The sequence below is a fragment of the Chamaea fasciata genome, unplaced genomic scaffold (genome assembly GCF_029207755.1).
Source record: "Chamaea fasciata isolate MVZ Bird 193981 ecotype frontalis unplaced genomic scaffold, bChaFas1.0.hap1 SCAF_6, whole genome shotgun sequence".
Classification (NCBI taxonomy): Eukaryota; Metazoa; Chordata; class Aves; order Passeriformes; family Sylviidae; genus Chamaea; species Chamaea fasciata.
Window position 1 is genome coordinate 64,625,100 of NW_027094091.1, and position 22,916 is coordinate 64,648,015.

At 35.5% G+C, this 22,916-nt stretch overlaps 1 long non-coding RNA gene across 2 annotated transcripts in view; it reads right to left on the bottom strand.

Moving 5' to 3' along the window:
• The window catches only part of LOC136290728 (uncharacterized), a 66,255-nt gene that overhangs the window by 22,878 nt on the left and 20,461 nt on the right, over window positions 1-22,916 (bottom strand). Inside the window, exon 1 of one of the 2 annotated variants that reach the window (XR_010721347.1) lies at window positions 10,255-10,402. The exons of the other annotated variant lie outside the window; for it this stretch is intronic. This is a non-coding gene — a long non-coding RNA (uncharacterized lncRNA). Of the gene's footprint in view, window positions 1-10,254; window positions 10,403-22,916 lie in introns of those variants that run through there. 2 annotated transcript variants of the gene reach the window in all.

Sequence of the window (22,916 nt, forward strand, 5' to 3'; positions counted from 1 at the left end):
AGAACAGTTAGGAAGGCAGGCTACTGAAGCTGCTCCACAGGAGAACCAGCAAGGATATTTTCATAGAAGCCAACCACTCTCAGAACTGCTAATTTCATTTTGTACAAATTGATACTCTTCTGCCTCTTCAAATAGCCAAGAGCAAAATTAAAATAATAAATAATGACAGAGTAGAAATGCTACTTTCTGTTCTGTAACTTCACCCTTCTTTGGCAGAGACAAAATTAGGCAGCACCACCATCCTCCAAGCTCTCTTTATCCAGTACTATTGATGGTATTTATTCCATGGTAAAGACCCGCTTCTGCACTTAGTGTTTCACACTGAGGGTGAGGCATATTAGCTAAGTTGTCAAAAGAAAGCTGGAAGTCATGGCAGCTGAGGACAGCTGAGGCTTTCAGGACCCAGCAGAGATATTGAAGCTGGTAATTATTTCATGCACCCAGTTAAATCCCTTGTCCTTGAAGAAGGCATACATTTACACTTATGAACAGTAGAAATTTAGGGGATTAATTAATTAAAAGACTGCATTTTTAAAGTAACTAGCCAACCACCATATCCCCAAAAAAATCCTTCCCACATTACCATGAGGGTGAAAACAATACTTCAAGGGTTTGCAGAAGCGGCCAAAGTTGATCTCAATATCATATTTCTTATTAGACCGAAACAAAGCTGCTCTTACCAGTATCAGAAAAATCATTTTATATTAATACATTGCTTCCATACTGCATCAAAAGTTATTTTATTATTCACGTGAACTTTTCTTATCCAGAGAAAAACCTTTGTATCACTCAAAATTAGCTAAATGGAAACACTTGTCATGAACAAAGCACCAAAGAATTCCTGAGTAAAATGGAACAGAGGAAGTGTCAGCATAACTCTGAAATGAACAAGAGGTTTTCTCCCTAAGCAGAACTTATCACACATTATTTGAAGGATCCCACAGAGAAATAAGCAGGCCTTTGGTCTCTGAGTTCTTTAAAAAAAAAAAAAAAAACACCAAAAAAAGTCTTCCATTTTTAAAGGAGTTTTGCTACTCAAACATATTTTGTCAAAAAAATCCTTGCTTAGGGAGGACAGAGATAGAACCAAAAAGAAAAAAAAAACCACAGAAGAGAGTGTATTTTTTTTAGAATACACTGTCAATGCTCATTATTTCCACTTGTTTACAGAGTACTCACAGACATTACACGACTGAACTGTAGAGTACAGCCTCCCAAAAAGGCAGGCATTGAGACTACCTACAAAATCAAAAATACAGTTCGAAACTTGATCATAGTGCAAAAGCATTATATAAATGTTCCGTGACAGGACAGGACTGCATTCCATGACCCAGAAGATCTGTGCTACTGCTTTGTGTTTGGAACAAGCACTATCCATGCAAAACACTTTGTTGTATGGCTGCATTTTATTATTAGCATTTGACCTACTCAGACATTTGGAGAGTAAAACATGGATATATATCTTTAGTCCACGTATTTAAAAGCAATAATAAACAATAAACATTACTTAAGTGAAAAATAGGAAACTGGTTATCAGCCTGGTCTTTTCTACTTTGATAAAAAGAGATTGTTTTGTTAATGACAAAGGGTTACAGACACTTTAAATTCTTCACCATAGGAATTAGGACTAAACAGGTCACCTAGACAGTTCATGTTAAAACAAAACCAGGTTCTTTTAAATAAAACCAACATCAATAAAATACTGTTTTATCCTTGTTCAGCAAACATTTTACCTTCTGATTCAGACCAATAATCTTCTAAACATATGGTTTTATTCTCAGAGAGAAAAGAAGCACTCAGAAGCACTGCATCTGGCCCTCCACATCCAATTTTCTCTCCTAATGATACATTACCAGACATACATATTTAAAACACCTAATTTAAGAAAACCAGGACCAGAGCCACTTAGACTATAATTATAATGCTCTGTCTGAACATTTTTCTACCAAAACTTTTTAAAAAGAAATTTATGTGAACGGTGAATTTCAAATGTTACAACATTATGCACAGCTATCCATATCTTCTTTACCACTGTCAATGTTTTTAATGTTCATTATAAAATCATCTTTAGAGTCACTGGAAAACAATCCAGTGGCAGATCCAGCCTTAGTCACAAACTAATTTCTGTAGGAAAACAGAAACTTTAACTACTGAAAAAGTTCTGCTTACAAACTATTAAGAGAAGCAAGAGGGTTTCCTGTGTTTTGGTAATTTTTTGTGGAAAAAAGTTTCCTAAAAATGTGGAATGTTAAATTTTATGCCTGCTAGCCTGTTACATTACTAATAACCAAGGCTACCACTGACACTGGAAGCATCTCAGAAGACAAAAAAGTATGAAAAAAATTCTCTAAACAGCATTTAAGGATCAAATGGTTTCCTCCAATGCCATTTAGGAATGTATTCCCGTCCTTAACACAGGCACTCATTTCCTTCCTTTGCTCTTGTAATTTTTTTTTGCGTTTTGCCTTTTTTTTTTTTTTTTTTAACTGTAGGTTATGTTTTGTCAGTGGCATTAATAAATGTCACTCTAGTAAAAAACAAACTAAAACATCATGCCATGGTAACAGGCATCCTACATTCTTCTTTTACTTGAGAATTTTTTTTTTTTAATAATTTTACTGTGTAATGATGTCAATCATTATAACTCAGTTCCCAAATGAAATCAAATATCAGTTAAAAGTTACAAAACTCATCTTCAAATGTATCTCTTAAAGTCTACAAACTACTAAGACATGCTTGAGAGTGAATGCCATATCCTAAAGGTTATTAATCACCAGGAGAGGGGAAAGGCAGCTCTGTGTTTATGCCAGATTTGTGAATGATGGCTGCACAGATTATAAATACTAAACTCCAAATACACAGCACTCAGAACCATAGTCCCCAACCATATCAACACCAAGAACACCTCGCAAAGGGCTAAAATTACTGGGGCTGGAACCATTTATTTAATCTGCAGAGCATGTCTTCAGACAGAATAAAATGAAGATAAATCAGTAAAGAAAATAAGACATTTATAATACACTGAAAAATCTGAAAAGATCACTAAAACAATAGCTTTTCGAAAACTTGCATCTGCAAAAAGCCTTCTGGGCCTAAATCCAATACAAACCTGTCAGAAAACATTGATGAAATATGTGCATTTACAATTGTAAATAAGGCATGAATATGGAACCTTATCCTAAACTCAATTATTCCAAAAGGGAAAGGTTTGGTTAGGGTTTTTGGGGGTATTTTTTTCACTACGTTATTTAGTTAGTTGATTTAATTAGACAGTTGTTTTGGTAAACAAAATTACTTCAGAATGAAACCCCTCCAATAACCACTGACAAATCAAATGGACATCAAAGGCTGTCACTGAGCTTATCTGCTTCATTCATAATAGCTTACTGAAAATACCTGTGAGGGTCCAGTATTATAGAAACCACCTTCCCAGAAACGAAATGTGATCAAAGGGATTGTCAGATGGCATAAGGCCAGCCTTTCAGATACTGCTCAAGGGATTCTTTTAGTTTTGTCTTGAAATGCCCTCTGATGCTGCACTCCAGGTTCTAATCCAACTCTACAAGTGAAAGGTTAATGGAACTCATCCTTAACACACAGGCACATCTTAACATAGACTAACAAAATAAAAGTGTATTTTCATTTAAGGGGGAGGCTGCTCTTTTTAACATGTTAAAGTAATAACAAGCTTTCTGCCATTCCCCAAATGCACTACAATCAAGCAGCAGCTGCTCAACATGGATAAGCCTCAAAAAACCTTACTGATCAAACTCACTACATCAAAAGCTCAGCTGACACATTAGCATACACGTTCACTTGATGTTTTGGTGCTAGCATGAAAGGTCAATAAAACCCTAAAACCCCAAAACAGCCCAACATAGAAAATAAGACACCAGAATTGCATAAGGAGGGAGAAAATACCGTAAAAAAGATTGCCACCGTGCTGAAGCTTCAAGTCAGCTCAGTCTCCTTGAAGTCTGCTGCTTGACAGCAACTCAGAAGCTGGTCAGTTTTCAGTACAAAAAAATAAAATTAAAGCAGGAAGAGAAATTAAGTTCCAAAATATGGTCTGTGAACTTCATGTAGCTGAATCAATAGTAAATCATGTTTAGCCCAGTCAGCACTAGAGGCAGTACAAGTCACTGGAATGGGTAACTCTACAAGTAAGGCCACATACACTTTTAAAATGAGAAAACTCTACACTGTCTTGCTAGTGTATTTCTTAGTGTTTAAACACTTTGGGCAGATACAGAGGAAAGGGCCCAGCAAAATGCAGAAATAGAACACGTTCACTTTCACTTTAAATTACAGTAATCAACATTTAAGCTACCCAAGCAGGCTGCTCTACTGCACTTTTTAGAGGGCTATTTAGGTTGTACTAAAAGATAAGCTGTAGTAATAAGAAAAAAACCCCCTTTTTTAAAACTCCATTTAGACTTTCAGTAAAAAGATTATAAACATTTCTTCATGAATACTTGGAGAACTGAAATGCAAGAAGCCTCCAGATTCTGCCTCAATATCTAACTTCCCATTATCACATAAAAACAACTGTGAGCCTCAGCAACTTGAACTGAGACTCCAAGTTGACCCCTTAGAATCAGAACATTAAACTAAATGTGCCGAGGGCTGATCTTAAGTCTAAAATCAACAGGAATTAAATGTATGCACCCACCAGGACATGTAAAGGTAAATTTCTGAGTTGTAAACAAATGCCTCAGAAAGCATGTGCTTCTTAGGATTACAGGACAGAAAAGGCCCACGAAATTCCAGTCCACTCCCCAGGCATGCGAAGTGCATAATTTAATGCTTTTTGTAAAGCAATCAAACACCTTCCTAAGAGTGTTTATGATTTTGCTCTGATTGAAAAACCACTGCAGAACCTCACTGCTCTAACAATTAGGAACTTTCTTGTAATTCCCAGCTTGAACTTATTCATAGCCAGTTTATACCCATTAGTTCTTGTGCCAATATTGTCCTTTAGTTTAAATAGCTCTTTTCCTTCCCTGGTGTTTACCTCCCTCAAGAATTTAATTTCATTCAATTACATTTCTTAGGACTAATTGTTTTAAAATGAGAGGACACACTTTATAAAACTATCAATGGCACATTCCATAAGGAGAAAAATTAAGTTCTCTAGCAATTAAATACTCACAGAATTTTAAACGTGCACAGTAAGGCAGTTATAAGCCCATGGAAAACTTGTATTATTCCAAGATGTAAGGGAGAAATGATGACTACAAATAAAGATATTACAAGCTGTAAAATGAGAAGCTTTATAAGCATATCAGAATAAAAAATAATTCTTATGAAAAAATAAATTTATTCTTCAGCACTCCTGCAGAACAACATTAAGTTTAAAAATCCCTTTAATGCTCATTTTACTTGCCACTCTGCAAAGTTAGGAAAAAAAAAACCCAAAACCAGCAAAACTCACAAAACAATAAAATACTCAGGAACCATAGAAAAAAAATGCTTTTTTTTGCATGCTTTTTAAAAGTTAAAGATAATTTTAATTTCACTGGGTCAACTTCTAGTGTCACTTTGGTTCCTCTTGACAGTTCCTGAAAAGGTCGTGACAAAGTGCTTCTTGATCAACCCACAATCATGAAAAACCACTTCTTTCTTAGAAAAGAAGTAAGCATTTTGCAGAGCAGTTAGACTGTGTTTAGTGATTCCTAGGCTGTGACACTTATTGAATGAAGAAGCATTTATGTCTGTATTTCAGAACTACACACCTTTTAATTTCAGGAAATTTTATGTCAGCAAATAGTTTAGCATATATTGTAGCTTCATTGAACTAAAAATAAAAGGCTTTTATTTCATATTCATTTCCACTCTATGCCTACAATATGCAGTGAGATAATATGAGTGATATAATTCAAATGTAATTTTCATACTAATACTATGATGAAATCAAGTACTTAATATTAGTTTGAAGTCATTAATTTATATGTGTTAAGAAGCATAACATATTACTAACTCAAGATATTAGGCAGATGAATTACAGAGAAAAGCCAGAGCTCCACTTCACTCTGCTAATCAAGAGTTATCTACTTCCTCAAGTTCCAGGAGTAAACAGGCCAATGGATTAACAAGAGGCTTCCCTACCTCTTTTTGTAAGATGAAAATTATCTGTCTTCTAAGCTTTCTTCCCACTTAATGAAACTAGCCAACATCCTCACTCCTGCATCTGAAGTGTGACCCCCTTCAGTAAGTTCAAGATTGTGCACTAAAGAAGTCTTCCAGGCCACCTCAGTAACTCACAAAAATCTTTAAAGAAATTTGGTGTTTTCATAGTTCTCTAACTCCAGCCTATCAAGAGATATTTAGACTATACTATTAGTATAAAAAAAACCCACAAGAAATTCCAATCCAAAAGTCTAAAAAAAAAAAAAAAAATCAAAACATGGATTGCTTTTCGATTTTGGTATCACAGGTATCACTGATGCAGATAAGTATAACAAATAAAAAATGTGATGATTTCACCTAAAAGATCTAGATTACTCAAAGTTTTGCCTCTGAAGAAAGGATTATGAAAATATGAAAAAACATGCCTAGACTTCTGCCCACGTTACTGGAGAAATCCAATTTATGAAAATCATATCCATATGGGATCCAGGTTCAAATTCATTCAACTGAAATTATGAGGATGAAGACTTGATTTTGCCCATATCTTAACTTACTTTCACATTAAAAGAAAACTTTTATTAACAACACTTTTTGTAGCAGAAGCCATGGCTCACAAAAAAAACAACCACCTTGTCTTGATTTTGGCATTAATCGTTCCTGTTAGCCACTCAATGATACTTGTTTTCTTAACCAAGCAAGCAGAAGTCTGCTGCTTTGCCTTCTATTTTAACACATCATTGTAAAGACACTACCAACCATTCTAATTTTAGTAGCTATCAACACTGATTTCACATATTTCTTTAATCCTTCCAAAATTACACATTACATAACATAAAGCAGGCGCACCCATTCAGTTCATGTAGTAGGAGACCAACATTCAACACCAAGAGACTTGGTCATAGGAAATGAACAAAAAAAGCAACCACCTGCTAACTTTTTTGCTATTACAAAAAAAGCTGTTAACCTACCCTGAAACAGAAGCCCTTCCTTGTTACTGGAAAAAAAAAAAAATCCCTGCACAACTATGCTTCTAAAACCTCTGCACACTTTTTTTTTTTTTTTCCTTTCCCTGATAGTTAGAGGGGAAGGGGTGGGGGGGAAGAAAAAGGAAAGAAAAGTGAGTAAAACATTGGTAATTTGTTTAGCTAGTGATGCAGACTGTTCTCCAATCAAATTTTGTTTCCCTAAGGAAGATATCAGTTTTAAATTACACAGCAAGAAGGCAAAAGAAAGGAAGCAAACAATCAAAACCTTCCCAGGAGGGCTAAGAATAAGGCAAGAACTCCAGAGATCCTATTTAATAAATAAACACCTTCATTTTTATAAGTTAATTTCACCACAGGAAATAAGTTTAGTTTTAATTATATTGCCTTGTGTCATGTTTTATAAAAGGTACATGAGGCTCATTGACTTTCCCTTATTATTAAAGCCTTTTTTATGCTAGACAGACGTTGCATGTAGAGTAAGTCTCAGTAGAGCCCTAGCTCAGTGCAAAGTGACAGAAGATGCAACAGTTTTATTGTTATCCCAAACCTGTGACAACTACTGAGATTAAAAACAAAATGTTGTAGCAGATGACATCTTTTTCAAGAAAAACCCAATAAGACATAAGAAAATGTTAAAATATACCTGTATGCAAAAGTGACAAAATATGTCATCCACTCAAACCCTTTGCATACACAGGTATAGGAGAGACACAGAGTTTCCAAAAGCCAGAAGCCAAAGAAGTAATAAAGAAATAAAATTTTGAAATTCATTTCCAAAACGAGAAATTCCAGTGGAAAATAAATATGCTTCCAAAGTTCATACACAACCAGTGACACAAATTCTAAGAGCTTAGAATAGCCTTTGTTAACATTTGGGCACCATTCAAGATCTTAGCTTAAGACAATTTTAGGAGGCAGAGACCCTTAAATAAGTCACCTCCTTTCAGTTTTTAACCTCTCCCCTTTACCAATAATGAGAGGCAAATGTGAACAGAATGTAAGTGAAAAGGTAACAGTTTACTAAAGAAAGAAGGAAAAAAAAGCAGTAACCACTAGATACAAAGGTGCCAAGTCCCATGGACCCCAGGGACAAGAAAACAAGATGGTGGTGAAGCCTCTCCTCCCAAGATGGCGGCCAACAGGTCAACCCATGACGGCAAAGACAAGATGGTGGAGAAGCCCCCTATTCTGGGCAACACAGATGAGAGAGAAAACAAAGGGAAAAAACACAGGCACCAAGCCTCTGCTGTTCCAGAAACTCTCTTCCCCCAAATAACAACAGAAGCATGAAAAAACAAAACCTGGGGAAAAAAAAAAACTGTGTGCAGAAGGCTTCAATGATGCCAAAACGCTGGAAAAAACTTCCTGGCAGTTGTAGGTCTGACTCCTACCAGCATGGCTGGAGCTTGGGGCAATGGCTGGAAGCTTGTGTGGTGGGCACCAGTGCTACTGATACGTGGAAAAAAGAGAGTTTGGTGCTTCTCTATTCCTGTTTTTAAAGGGACCCAGCACCTCCTCCTTTCTAGAAATCCAGAGTAAACACACACGTTTTGCTTCCCAGGTTGCCACAACTTCAAGACAGTAAGACTGCAGAGACTGACATAGAGAAAATATGGAATGCATAATTTTTGACCAAAAAGTCAAGTCAGTGAATGCAGCAAACTATGGGAACCTGCAAGTTCTATTTTGAGGCAAAAAAAAGAAATTTCATATCACTGCCTTTTTTTTTTATTTTAGGCAAAGCAGAATTATGATACCACCAAGACTTCCTCCCCCTCCCCAGTCTCAGAAATTTTCAGTTAAGACAGCAGTTCCCATCCTGCTACTTCTGATTGAGTATCAAGTGTTTGGAAACACAGCCAGATATTTCTAGGTGCCTGCTGTGACCAACAGGCAGCTTGTTCTGTGGCCTGCTGAGGAAAAATAATATACACTAATGATGAATTTGTGAAAATTTTTATAGTTTTCTACTAATTTGCTATGACTATACAATAGCTGGTGCCACATAACCATGCAGCAATTTCTTTGGCTTCAAGAAAAATGAGAAGAAACACACCCCTGTGGCAGAGACCACAGAGCATATAAGGAGTCTATTTATCTATTTATATTCCAGTCTGCTTTTTACTTATGCAAAGGGGGCATAAACTTCTGCTATCAGCCTAACACCTTTCAAGAATAAACAATTATTTGGTAAGGGGTGAAACTCTTAAAAAGCCCCAACAATCTTAAATGAGATATAAAATCCTGAAAATCTCTTTTCATATGCTGCTTTTTAGATTGCTGCATAGGATTTTCCACCTTGGTTCCTATAATCAACATTCATAATATTTATGGAACAGGTCAGAAAGTTTTAAAAAATGGTTTGCTAGAACATCTAGCCATCATTACCTAACACATCTACTCCCAGTTGCTCATTAATCTCTAATTCCTATGTGCAAAGTTTGCAACTGAAAATTAAATACAGACAGTATTTCTTTGCCAAACTGCCTGACACGCATTCCTCAAGCTGTTTGCCCTTCATGCAATTCAGAGAATCAAGGCTTTGATTCAACTCCTAATAGAAAAACATTAGAAATTCTCTTTAAATGCTCTTCCTCATACTCATTAATAATCACTGAGTAATTCTGGTGCCTGAATGACAAAAAGCAAGGCAAGATTTTAGGAGAGTTTGGCATCCTCATAAGATTAGGGTGAGCTAATATATAATTAAATTATATATAATTTAAATATAGTATTTTCAGAATTTTAAAGGAAGTCTTCTTCGATAAATGGCAGATGGACAAAATAAAGGGACACAGACACTTACTAGAACCATTCTCACTCTGATAGCAAGGAGGAAACTCCAAGATGCATTTTGGAATATTAAATGTTACACTGTTGACATACCTTTCAAGTTTTAAAATCCCTATGCTCCTTAGAGTAAACCAGTTATCTTTTATGATCTGTAGTGGTGCTCTCAAGAAGTGGAGTCAACTTTTTTTAAAAAATAGGAATTGAGCTAGAGCTGTCAAAACACAGGGAATTTTGAATCCCGAATTGAGAACTTTAAGCATTCAAGCATGCTATCAGTACTGCAATACAACTGACAACAAAGAAGGCTTCAAGCATCAGCACCTTGTTATCTAAAAGTCTCTCATACCTTTTCTATGTAGCCTCCCATGGGCAGCTCCAGCTCTTTCTCTCCTTCTCTCTTCCTTCTGCAATTTCAGCTGACTCCTTCCTGTCCCTGGCCCGGCCACCTGACCCTGTCTGTCCCTCACACGACCTCCTGTCCCTCCCTCCTCACAGCATGGCCAGCAGACCCCAAATGACCCCAACCAGCTCACTCACTCTTTATCACACCCATGGCTGTAAGGGCAAGGCTGTTCCCACTCTTTGGTAACTAACACAGCTGTGATATGTAGTGGGCAAGATTGCCTTCAGCACTATCTCCACCTGTCCTCCCACACTGCAACATTAATTCCAGTAAGTTAAAGAATTGAGAGGTTTTCAAAGAGCACAGAGAACAAGCCAGCTGTAGGTATTACAGGTGGCCTTATCCAAGCTGCATCAAACAATAGAGTTCCTTTTTCTCAACATTTTCAGTCATTATTCTGTTGCTGTATTCCTCATTATTCAGTTATCACCAGTTAATGAATCTTTTCAATCCTGTCATAAGCACACCTTCACTAAATTACAAAGCCTCAAAAACAACAAAAAGCCAAACAAACAAAAAAGTCCACATGCTAAACAAAAAAAACCCACAAAATTCATGCACGTTTCCAGGAGTACATTTAGTATTAACTAGTTAGACAGTGCTGTGAGGGATTAATTATTTTAGCAGAACAGAGTACTGGGAAAGAAAAAATGCTGTTTCTAGGGAGCTGTGTATTAACTAGAAGTTATTCACCATCTGCACTTGTCTTGAGAACTAGTATTCAGTTTGAAAAATTTTGAGGACTTCTTTCTTTACACACTTTATAACATCTGCCCAAAAATGATTTAAGTATGGGTTTTGCTCCTGTATTTTAAAACTTTATTGCTAAAGATTATATGAATAAACCCAAATAAATATGTACAGGGAGATTCTGCATTGCTTGAGGCAGAAGACTGCACATAAATAACTGCAAAACACTGTTTTCTGCTTGAAGAACAAGTTGTAGGGGTGGTTTGCAAGGAACAATATTTTATTTTACCAGTGCAAGATCACCAGGTATGAAGAAATGGGGAAGAGGTCTAAAGCTGAAGCTGGCTTTTTATCTTCCCTGCTTATTACTGTGGAGGCAGGTAAACAATAATATAATTAAAATCACGTTTCATGTCTGTGCATCCTTACAAATAAGCCTGTCCAATCTTATTTACACTTCATTAACCTTCACAGTAATTATGATGTAGAGAGTGGTAGAAATAGGAGGGGGAGGAGAAGAGAAAGAGAGTGACAAGGTTCCTAAAATTCATCTGCTTATCCAACAGCACAAGATCATCAGCTGGTATTGGACTAATGTCTCTGCAATTTGCACCTATTTTCAATTAAGCCACTTAACAGGATCTAAGAGATTAGCTCAACCCCTAACTAAACAAAGGTATCACTAGAGTAACAGCTCTTCACTCAATTATATGCCAGCACACACTGGTAGAACGTTTTCCAGTATGAAGAATCTGGTTGGTAATCAGGCTACTTTATAAGCACTGAAGATTCTCACAATGGCTAGAGCAGAAAATTCCAATTTACACAGAACAGTTTTCCAGGGGAAACTTTTGAATGAGGCTGTATTTTGAAAACCATGCATTTCCATGGTGTTGTTACGAAACGTGTGATATGTGTTTTGAACAAGCGCCAGGAAAACTTAGAGCTTCTAAAAGAAATTATGTAATTTTAAACCCCCCAAATATGTTAATATTTATAAACTAAACACGTAACTTCTGTGGGAAAGTAGCATTCCAATCTTCCTTTACTTCTTCTAGGAGAACAGGTTTTATGAAGGGCTGCATCCTGCAGAAAAAAACCTAAAAGACTGCCCTAAAATAGACTAAGGCAATTGGAGGCTTTCTAGAGATGATTACAGTTTACAAGTTAAATGCTAGTAGAAAATGCAAATATACCGTTGAAAGTGCCAAAGTTTCATTTAAAAACAAACAAACAAATAAATGACATATTAGTCAACATTTCTCAAAATCCATCAAAATAGATGTGCTTTATAGTTTTCTTTCTAAAGTTGCAAACTGACAGGAATTGAAAAAACAAAACAAAACAAAACAAAACCCCCAAACTGCAGCTTATATGGTTGTTTTAATCTAAAAAGATTTAAATCTCACTCATTCGTGCCTTTGTTTTTTGGTTTTGGGCTGTGCTGGTTTTGCAGTAAGGGATATTTAGTGAAGAGAGAAAAAATTAGCAATGGAACCAGCACAGGGGGGTGTGATTTTTTTTATGTATTTGACTAAAGTTATGTTAGTAGACCTTATTCTGTATCTTTGCAGCATTTATAATGGGTACCAATGGAGAACCTCAGAAAATGTCTTTTCCTGATGTGGACATGGAAATAAACTCTCTAAATACTGACAACGTTAAACAGAAATCTTTATTAGAGATTGAGATATAGTGTATTAGAGATATACTTTATGTAGCACATCTGAAGTACTTTCAGTTTTGTACTAGTATTATTTAAGTCAAGAGTGGCTATATTCATTAAATTTCATTCATATCACAACAAAGTTCTCCATAAAGGTCTAGGGCAAGGTGTTATGCCATTAAGATGTAATATAAATAGTATTTCCTTGGTACTGTCAGCATGATTCTACCAAACTTTCATCCAGAAGTCTCAATTATTTTTTAACCTAATCCAGTGTGTATTGTGACCTGATGGAGCAAACAATAACCTCCCTGCCACAGGCCAGTCGTCAACACTTCCTCTGTTAGTGGGCATTACTCTTTGTGAGGAGAATTTCTCAGAAAATTGCTTGAGGACATTAAAACTGATATCCTAAAAAGTCATCAGAAAGGAAGTGATTAGCACTCAGAAGTGCTAATTACACTGGGGAAGCTGCCCTAAAGGATTCTATGAAGTTTATAGCTAAATTCACTGTTAGTTTTCCCCAAGAAGTTAATGGGAGAAAATTCTAGATGCCACCTCTCCACAACAAGAAGCACCCACGCAAAGGAATGTAAAGACTGTAGAATAAAATACTCTAATATCCTCAGTAAAAGCACCACAAAATACAACCTTTTTTCTACTTTAGGGTTTCATTTTTTAAGTATAAACTCAATGTTTAAATTTTTTTTTAAGATCTCACAAAAGGGACAGCTCTCTTGCTTCACCCAAACACCATGGGGTTAAATATTTTTTGTTGTCTTTGTTTACTGGAAGGAACACTAGAGCTTTCAAATTTATACATTAAAATAAAAGAAAATATTTAAAAATGCAAGAAATAGCCCTGGAAATCCAATAAGTCAGTGGTTATACCATGGGAACAGAAAATTACAATGAATGCCTCAAAAACCCCACAAAAAATCCTTTAGATTCAAGTTTCCTTGTTAATTTATCCTCTAGGCATCCTCTACGCCTAGAAAGGTGGCTAAGCCAACCTGCTACATGCATGTAACTGTTTATTCTCCCATCAAAAACTCCATCCCTCATCTGACAAATATACACCCTGGAAACAAAACAAAAACAAAAACAAAAACAAAAACAAAAAAAAAAAAAAAAAAAAAAAAAAAAAAAAAAAAAAAAAAACCACCACACCCTTGCAATTTTCAATCAAACATAGAAATTCAATGGAATGGTTATTCTTCAACAGTATTGTAACCACTATATTAACACTTGGTTAATTTAATCTCTATTTACCCTCTAAACTGACCACTGTTCCACAGAATAGAAATATTTTCTGAAATCATGTGTTTCATCCATACATTCTTTACAAATGTTCTGCATCCTGAAATGGATATCAATAAAGTTTCATAACATTCCTACACTATCCTTTATTTTATTATGCCACCTATTTTGGTTTTCTTTTTCTATTGTTATTCAAACTGCTATTGCCTCCTTTGTAGTGAATCAGTTACTATAGAAACAGTTGTACAAGCAAACCTGAGTTGAATCCACTAGCATGGAATAAAAAAAAAAAAATTATCATTTGATTGAATAGTATGAATTGCTGGAATAAAAAAATGTGAAAATTCATATGTTGGCTAAAATTCACACCTTGCCTAGATTCAATATGCGATGTAAATAGTGAAATGTTATAGGTTGGTAATAAAGAAACAAATAGCAATGTTTTAAGCATGCTTAATCCCATCTAATATCATCACTGAGTTATTTTATTGAATTGCTCTTTCAGTGAAAGGCTTTAAATGTAAAGATTTATTTCACAGCAAAACGCCAGGTAATTCATCATTCCAGTAATTTGTATTAATTGAGAGCTACTGGATCAATTTACTACAAAAAATTGTCTTGTGTTGATAAAAAGAACAGCATTGGGTCAAAGTTACCAACATTAGTATGTCTAAATTCTCTTTCAGTGCTTTATATAAATTAAAGCAAAATCAGGCTGAGACTTTACAACTGATTTTTCACCAATTCCGTCCCTGGTTAATGCATTAAGGGTTTTTTTGTTTTGGTTTGGTTTGTTTTTTTGGGGTTTTTTTGGTGTGTTTTGGGGGTTTTTTTGGGGGGGGTTGTTTGTTTGTTTGTTTTTAACAGTTAAGAGCAGTTATAAGCGAATATAAAATGTACATACACCACACCAATTTTCATACATTTGCAGATTGCCTTATCTTTTAGGATTATAAAAATTCACAATGAATTGGCTTCCATAACGTGCTATTGTTGGTTTAAATAGGAATTGTACTGAGTGCCATCTTAGCTAGTTCTGCTTTAACAACTGATTACTACAACGCTGAAAACAAAGGCTCTTTAAAGCTTGCTCCAGCCTAAATACTCCTAATGTTTTTTAAAGGTGACAGAAGCCTTTCAAACAGCCAAAATCAGAGCTGACAGCTCACCTTCCATCAAGAACCATTCTAATGAGCTTTTGACATCATTTCTGTCTGCACTACAGACCCTAGCTCCCCCAAAAAACTGCTGTTCTGATCTCCTCAGCTTTTGGCCAGTGCTGTTCCACCATTTGAATATCCAAGACAAGTTGAAGTTTTTTGAACATATTTGATTATTTGTTTCACTCAAGAGCTGCTCAGAGTGAGACTGTTAATTACTATTATTTGTGCTGAACTCAAAGAGAAATGTTCCAGTGGTTTCAGAGAGTTTTGCATCAGGCCCAAAGGGCTTAAATTTGATCTAATTTATTCCTGGACTTTACTGACCTTCTGCACAGTGATGAATTTAACCTATCTTCAAATTACTAATTAAATAGGCCAAGAATATATTTTTAATGGCTTTTTCAATTTGAACCACACTGAAAAATTGCATATGTAACCTTTGGAATTTTTTCTGAAAGCTTTTCTGGATCTGTATTATGGTCTATGTATTTGTAAATGGTTTTAATTTTTTTTTTTTTTTTTTTTTTACATCAGTCAGTTGTTTCTGAAGCAGTGGATGATGCTGATTAGTATATACTGATTAAAGAATACACTTGCATGACAATGACTAAATTTTAAGATAAGGCAAACTGATAAAAATAGAAGGGTAAAATTCAGGGAACAATTATCCACCTCAGGTGAAGGAGTTCTACAGACTTAATTACCAAAATGTACAGAATGCATTACTGTCAATTAGAGCACACCCTGTGCAATTCATTAAAGCCCTCTCCCCTGTGCAGAAGTGACAAATACTTCACTATGCCCTGGAGAAATACGGAAGAACAAAAAGGAGTAATGTCAAATGAAAAAGGGACTTATCTGTTCATAACACAGAAGTATATTGTATATATTATACGTATATATTAAGGAATCTGGATGAAAGGGATAAAACTAGAAGAGGAAAAACTGCCTGAGGCAAGGTCTAATTTGTTTACAGCGGAGTTAGGATGGAGATTTACTACAGTAATTAAGCTATTTTTCAATGACAAAATGGAAAAAAAAATCACTAAAGAAGCCCCACTGACACTTGGCTTTAAAAGATACTTACCTTGACAAGAATGGAAAAGATAAAATAAACAGCAAGAGAGTTTTCAAAAAATGATTGTACTTAAAACCAAGTGAACCAAGTTAGAACTGTCATCATGTCATTTTTCACTTTCCTGATCGTCTCCATATTTTTCTCCTATTGCACTGAAGTATCTCTCACAGCTCCCATACATAGAAATAGAGACACTTCGACATAGTTTGGAGGAATCCTTCTCTTTTCTCAATCACTCTGAGTATTTAGTTTCATTACTAGTACTGTTTTGAAATATAAATTAAATATATATATATATATATATATATATATATATATATATATATATATGAAGTAATATTCATGTTGTGGTACACAGTAGTTGTACTCTCATTAGTGTTTCATTAGTTCTTGATTAAGGGACAGAAACTTTAAATTTCCAATGGATACCTTTTTTCAGTATATATCTTTCATATACCTTAGAGAAATTCCAAGTAATCAGCCAATTACAGTAAAATGTAGTCTATTAATACTAAGATGAAATTTCCCACTCCTTCTAAAATATGTCCAAAGTCACTGCAAAGTTAATCTAGATAACTTTACTACCAGCATCTTCTAAGTCAGCAAACAGGAGGCACCCATCCAGCCCAGCACTGTAGTCATATCAAACAGCATTTAGTCCTATGTGAAAACCATGATCCAGTGTAGGAAACCCCTGATCTCAAGCTCTTCTGCTTAAAGCTTGCCTTGATACCTATAGACCTTATTGTCTGTTACAAAATTTAAAAATTAGTACTGTTATTTGCCTGTTTTGACTTAAAGCTTTAAAAGACTTTTTTTGGCAGTTTCTCCTCCTTTTGCATTTTAATGTTTTTCTCCCAAAGCAATTCTATGCTTTGCATTACCCTACTCAGACAAGTGATAATTATTTCCTAGATACAGATTTACACATAACCTGCTTAATTTCAGTAATTAACCTCAATACACTGCTATGCGGGTAAAGGATGAATGGAAAGTAAGTTTCCTAACTTGCTTGTCACAAGCAAACATGTCAGCTAAATTCCAATTAAAGGCTCAGCTTAATTAGACAGGGGGTTGCATATGAGTCTCTAACTGCTATGACACCATGCAGGAACTCATTCTCCTTTTAAATACTCCAAAACATATCAAAATGCAAATCAAAACAGATCACATGTATGACAGTGATTCAGATCCACTTAGCTGCACTCCTAAGGAGAAGGAGGGAGATGCTGAAGCTGATCAGTTCCATTATATTGCTAGCTCAAATAACAGGCAAAAAAGCCTTTCAATAGGTCATAGTCAGGGACAACAAACTGCAAATTAGCATAGGGGAAGAGAACATCTTTCCTTAAGGCTTCTCTCAAAACAAAAGTGATTATTTTTAAATAAATAAACATAACAACTAGCCAAGTCACAAGGAACAATACTGGAGTATTGCACAACACTCCATTCTTGAATCCTGCTGACAAATTTCATGACAGGTAAGGATAGTCAGTTTTATCAAAACCCTTTCTAACACTGCAACATAACCACGTCAGGTATAAATCCTTGCTTTCTATACCATGCCAGTTATTTTGACCATGCCACAGGTCAGGAATCAGCATCCCACCTTCAACAATATTTCTGTGGCAACTGCAGCCTCATATATGGATATTAGAAGTAACTGAAGTATGGACCACTCCTGGAAATTCTGGCTTTAGCTTTTGTCAGACTGCACAGAGGTATTGGGTCGGTTTGAAGCCAAAGCACAGCACTGATCTATATTTTCAGCTTTACTGATTCTAACACAGATACAGTCTTTGAATGTGTATGAACAGACAATTGAATTAAAAAAAAAAAAAAAAGTGGGGTCACATCATTTTTCTTAGGTGACTATTATGAATGCATACACATAAGTTCAACCACATTCTTTCTCTCTATATTTTTTTCTTCTGGTATAGGCTTGACTCAGATTTACCTGGAGCATTTTGAGACCACAGCTGATTCTTGAGTCACAAGAAAATCTGAGACTAAGCTACGTAATTAGCTCTGGATAAGAACTTAATAAAAATAAATGAGCACAAATGTCTGACAGAGAAGGAATACATTACTGAATTTAAAGTATATCAAGGGTATCACTTGTTTTGCCACAGCATAAGTTCAACTGTAATGCTGTGGTAGATGTCATATTTCAGCATGATCAGTAAACAATTCAAAACAAGAGCAATCAGTTCCTCTATCTACCACAGTTCAGTAATTTCATATTCTAGGGCCACATACAGTACTTCTAGCAGAAGTTGTCTCCTGTAAAATAAACACCCAAGTCTATTTTAACAGGCAACAATTTATGAATAACCTGAATTGATTATTTCTGGTAAAACTTGACAAAAGCCAGAGTGGCTTAATTTTTCTACCATCTTCCAAGAAGAACTGTATCATTAAAATCTCCAAACTGAAGTCTAGTCAAATCTGTTCAACCATTTATTCCAGGAATATTTTTTTTCAAATTGCTATAAGAGACAAATTCTTTTCATTATGTGTAAACTAACTAAGAATTCTCAGAACTGACTCAGACTCGTTGATTTATATTTACTGAAATTTAAATTCATAAGGATTTCAAAAATGAGTGTGTTGTGTGTTAATCTGTAACAGTTGCATTGATACGGTGCTCCACAAAATTAGACTGGGGGATAAATTCTGAAAATGGTATATATTTAGTGGTCGGATGCTAACCGAAGTAATTTTCTTTGGTTTTTTTTTTTTTTTCTTTTTTTTTTTTTTTAATTGGAAGTATATTTTCTTTGGGAAAGAAATTCCGTGCTTTAGAAAAATCATATATATATTTCCCCCCCCCCCATCTGTTCAGGTCTATTGTTTATTTCTTTTACTCATGATTATAGATATATACAAGTCTTAAAAGACCTAGCTGAAACACATGTGAATTTGTAGGAGCATTTGTTGTAATACATATAACTGTGGAACATGGGGCAGATGATCAAAGTGGTTCGTCCTTTACCTAAGAGATAAAAGAATCTTTGCTAGCAGAAAAAGTGATCAGATTTGCAGTAACTTAGTTTCTTAGACAGAAAGGCTGTTCTAGCACAAGAGAAATCAGAGAAAGGGAATCGAGAAATCAAGAGAAGCAAGAGAAATCTTTACCTCGTCTTAATCTTGCCAAGCCAGGGAGAATGTTAAACACTTGTTTTATTTGGTTAGAAAAATAATCATGTGTTACCAGTAAAAACATACTATTGAATCCACAGTGAAACATACAGTATTTCCTGTACCAAATTAAAGTCAGTCACTCTCATGCAAGTGTTTAGAAGTACAGGCAGTTTAATTTGAGGCAATACCTTCTGTGAGTGTTTAATTCCTATGTTTTCCCCAACCAGTGCTACTCCAGCTGCCTTCTCATTCTATCCAAGAATTGAAAGACACTCCTTCCATGCTTTAGTTAGACAATTAGAATTTTACTGTTTCATTGATTAAACTATGAGGCTATTCACAGAACAGCCTAAACCAATGCAGCTAGTCATAATTTCTACTCTAAGATACTGTTTGTTTCCCAGAACAATCCTCTGCTTTCAAGTACAAGTAAGATTTTGCTCTACTTGGAGAATACTTGTTAGTCAACCTGTTTTTGTTCCTGAAGAGTATTACAACACACAGTGTAGTTTTAGCAGAAGACCTGATCTCACTCTACAGAACTACTGAAATCTCCTTCTGTGTGCACCTTGCATTGCTGGTGTCTTTAAGAGAACAAACATTTGTGGTCCCAGCATCATTAAAAAAAAAATAAATAAAAAATAAAAAAGACTAGTTTCTCTGATTTTCATGCAGAATGAAAAGCGAAACTGGCACATGAAAAGAATTTCACCACTGAAAATGTGAAGAACGAGGTTCAAGCAACTCCGAGTTATTAAGGTTATAAAGTTAAAGTTGCTAGTTATAGAGCTGTAATGTTTAGTTGAAATCAGTTTGAGAGTTATAATGCTGTTTGTTAGTTACCAAAAGGCTGGTTTTGTCTACTCTGTATCCCCTACCCCAAAACCTCAGTTACTTGTTCCGTCGCTTTCCCATCGGATCAAGCCACTGCTGCTCCCCGGCATCACTACTCACCACCTCTGCTGCTGCTTCACCTGGATGCTCCTAGCCTGCTCCTTGCCTACTCCACTTCCTACTTCCTGTCGGATCCTCTTCCTATTTCCTCCTGACAACTGGCCTGTCAGTCAGGCTGCTGCTGCCACCCTTATGGAAATTTCAGAGCCCAGCTGCATGATGGGACCAGATTGACACCAAAAGCCATACTGAGACGAGCCGACACAGAATCTAGACCTACAAACAACAGTGATAGACAGCTGAGGTTCTGAGTTATTTGCAGACAGTCTCCTGGAAGGAGGGACACCCCTAAACCAGAGGAGCCCGACTGAGTTCCTGGGAACCCCCATTAGGGCAAACTCCCGGCTCTACAGCAGCTGCGCAGTAGGACCGATACGGACCTCCTCCTTGGTGGAGCAGCAGCGGCGTAGGCAATCCCTCGAGCTTCCCCTTTTCTTTTCCTAATAAGGGCACTTTAAGGAGCTAATATCATCTCCTTCCCCGGTCATTTATAACAAAAAGAATATACATAGCAGAAAGTCTGTACATATTACCTGTGTTCCTAACCAGAAATAATCAAAATCTTTCTACTCATTTATTAGACATATTAATGTAATCGTGAACAATATTGTGTAGATAACTGTTTAAAAATCACACAACTATAAAATCATTTAGGTTGGTAAATACCTTTAAGATCATCGAGCTCTATTTCAGTTGCACCAGGGTTGATGATTTATCTCTACCATTGACCTACTCAGTCTGCCCATCTTCACTTCCAGACTGCCACTGCTCACTCTTTCTTGAAAGTTAGAAAGTTCTACACCTTTTCAGGAGTGTGAAGGGGAAGCGCCACTTAAAAAATTAAATATGGAGACATTCTTTGGGAGTATGATTGTCTGATTGTCTATCTTTCCACTCATGTCAAACAAAAGAAGATACATTTGAGTTAAGTACAATTTTTCATTGTTGATTAATGCAACAATATCAGGGTGGGGGAGGAGAGGGACAGGTGGAATGGGACATGATGATATGGGACCACACACATACACACTTTAAAATAAAGTGTACTTTAGGCCTGTACATGATATGTTCAGTATAAGTGTCTAACAGCTGATGTCAAAAGCATAATTTCAAGTTTGAAGTAATATTAGGAGAGAGGAAGAGGTGCAAAAATCGTGGTATTTTGAATACAGGAACAGGAATTCTCAATCTAATGAAGGCAAAAGGGATGAAAGGCATAAAGCCATCATGATTTTCATGCAGGTATCTCATGTACCCATAGATAAGACCATCATTTTCAGTGAAGATTTTTTTCCTTCAAGAGATGCAAAAGCAGAGACCACCTGATAATTTTTCTGTTTATATCAAATTATTACCCATCAAAAATATTTCTGCTTCATCATGTTGCTGATGGTAGTCCACCAAAGAATCTAAGCAGAGAAGCTCAATACGCTCAATTTGTACCATAAGTATACACCTAGAAAAGCATGTAATTTTTACTTGTTACAAAGAAAAGCAACCAAAGAGCTAAGATGCTATTAAATCACTAAGACATATTACAAATAGCCACATCAGTAATGTATTTTTATGTTGCAAAGAACAGCACTGAGCAACAGTTCTGCTGAGCTATGATTTGTTCATTAAATGATGGATCTTGTTCTGTTAATTATATGAAACATTCTCTAGGCAGACAGGTTATTCAGTTTGGTTAACAGTGATAATTTTTATTAAAAAAAATACAATTCAACTTGCAGAATGTATTTGACCAGGTTAAATTTATTCAGAAATAAAATATGCTTTCCTTTCTCATCATCAGTGTGACCTATTTTATATTAAATTGAGAATATTTAGACTTCAGAAAAGATACAGAACAGAACCTTAAATCAGCACAATATGCAAAAAAAAAAAAAATCACATTGAATATGTATTAGGGAAAATTATTTCTTCCCCAAATGAACACAGAATTTCTAATGGGGATTAGGAAGCGTTATGGGAGAAATATTGCAAATGCATTAATTGAACACAAATGTGCCCTTTACTTCTTGACACTTCATTTGGAAAACACCAAGTAGGTATTAATTAAGATAACAAGTGACCCATACTTTTAATCTTTTGCTTTAATGACTGATGAAAATTTATAAACTTTAATGCTACTTCTTCACTGATGCAGAGCTAAATATACAAGAAGAGAATAACACAAACTTTATTTAGCTACTAAAAATTTTCACTTTTGATTTCAACATATATCTCAGAAACACAGGCGAAAATTCAAGTATTCTTTGATTTCCTTCCTCTGGGAAATCTCACTGGGAAGCAGAAGACAATTTGTCAGTTTTACGGAAGAATTGTCAGCTCATGACAGGTTACTGGAAATAGAGAGATCTGCATTGTGTGTAGAGCTAGTATGCCTAAGAACATTTGTACCAAAATGAAGCCTCTGCATTTATCTGGTTATGTTTTCCATTAGAAAGCTAGGTCCTACCTCCCTTCTAATTGCAAAATTTTTAAAAGAAAAATGAACATTTGCTTATCATTTAAAAGGTATGTGCCAGCTATTTCTATACAAAACATTTATTCCCTGTCCCTTCTCTTAAAGAACATAAATCAAGACTTACATTGATGAGAACTATTCCTACGTTTACAAAATGTTTACTTCAAACAAAAAGATATC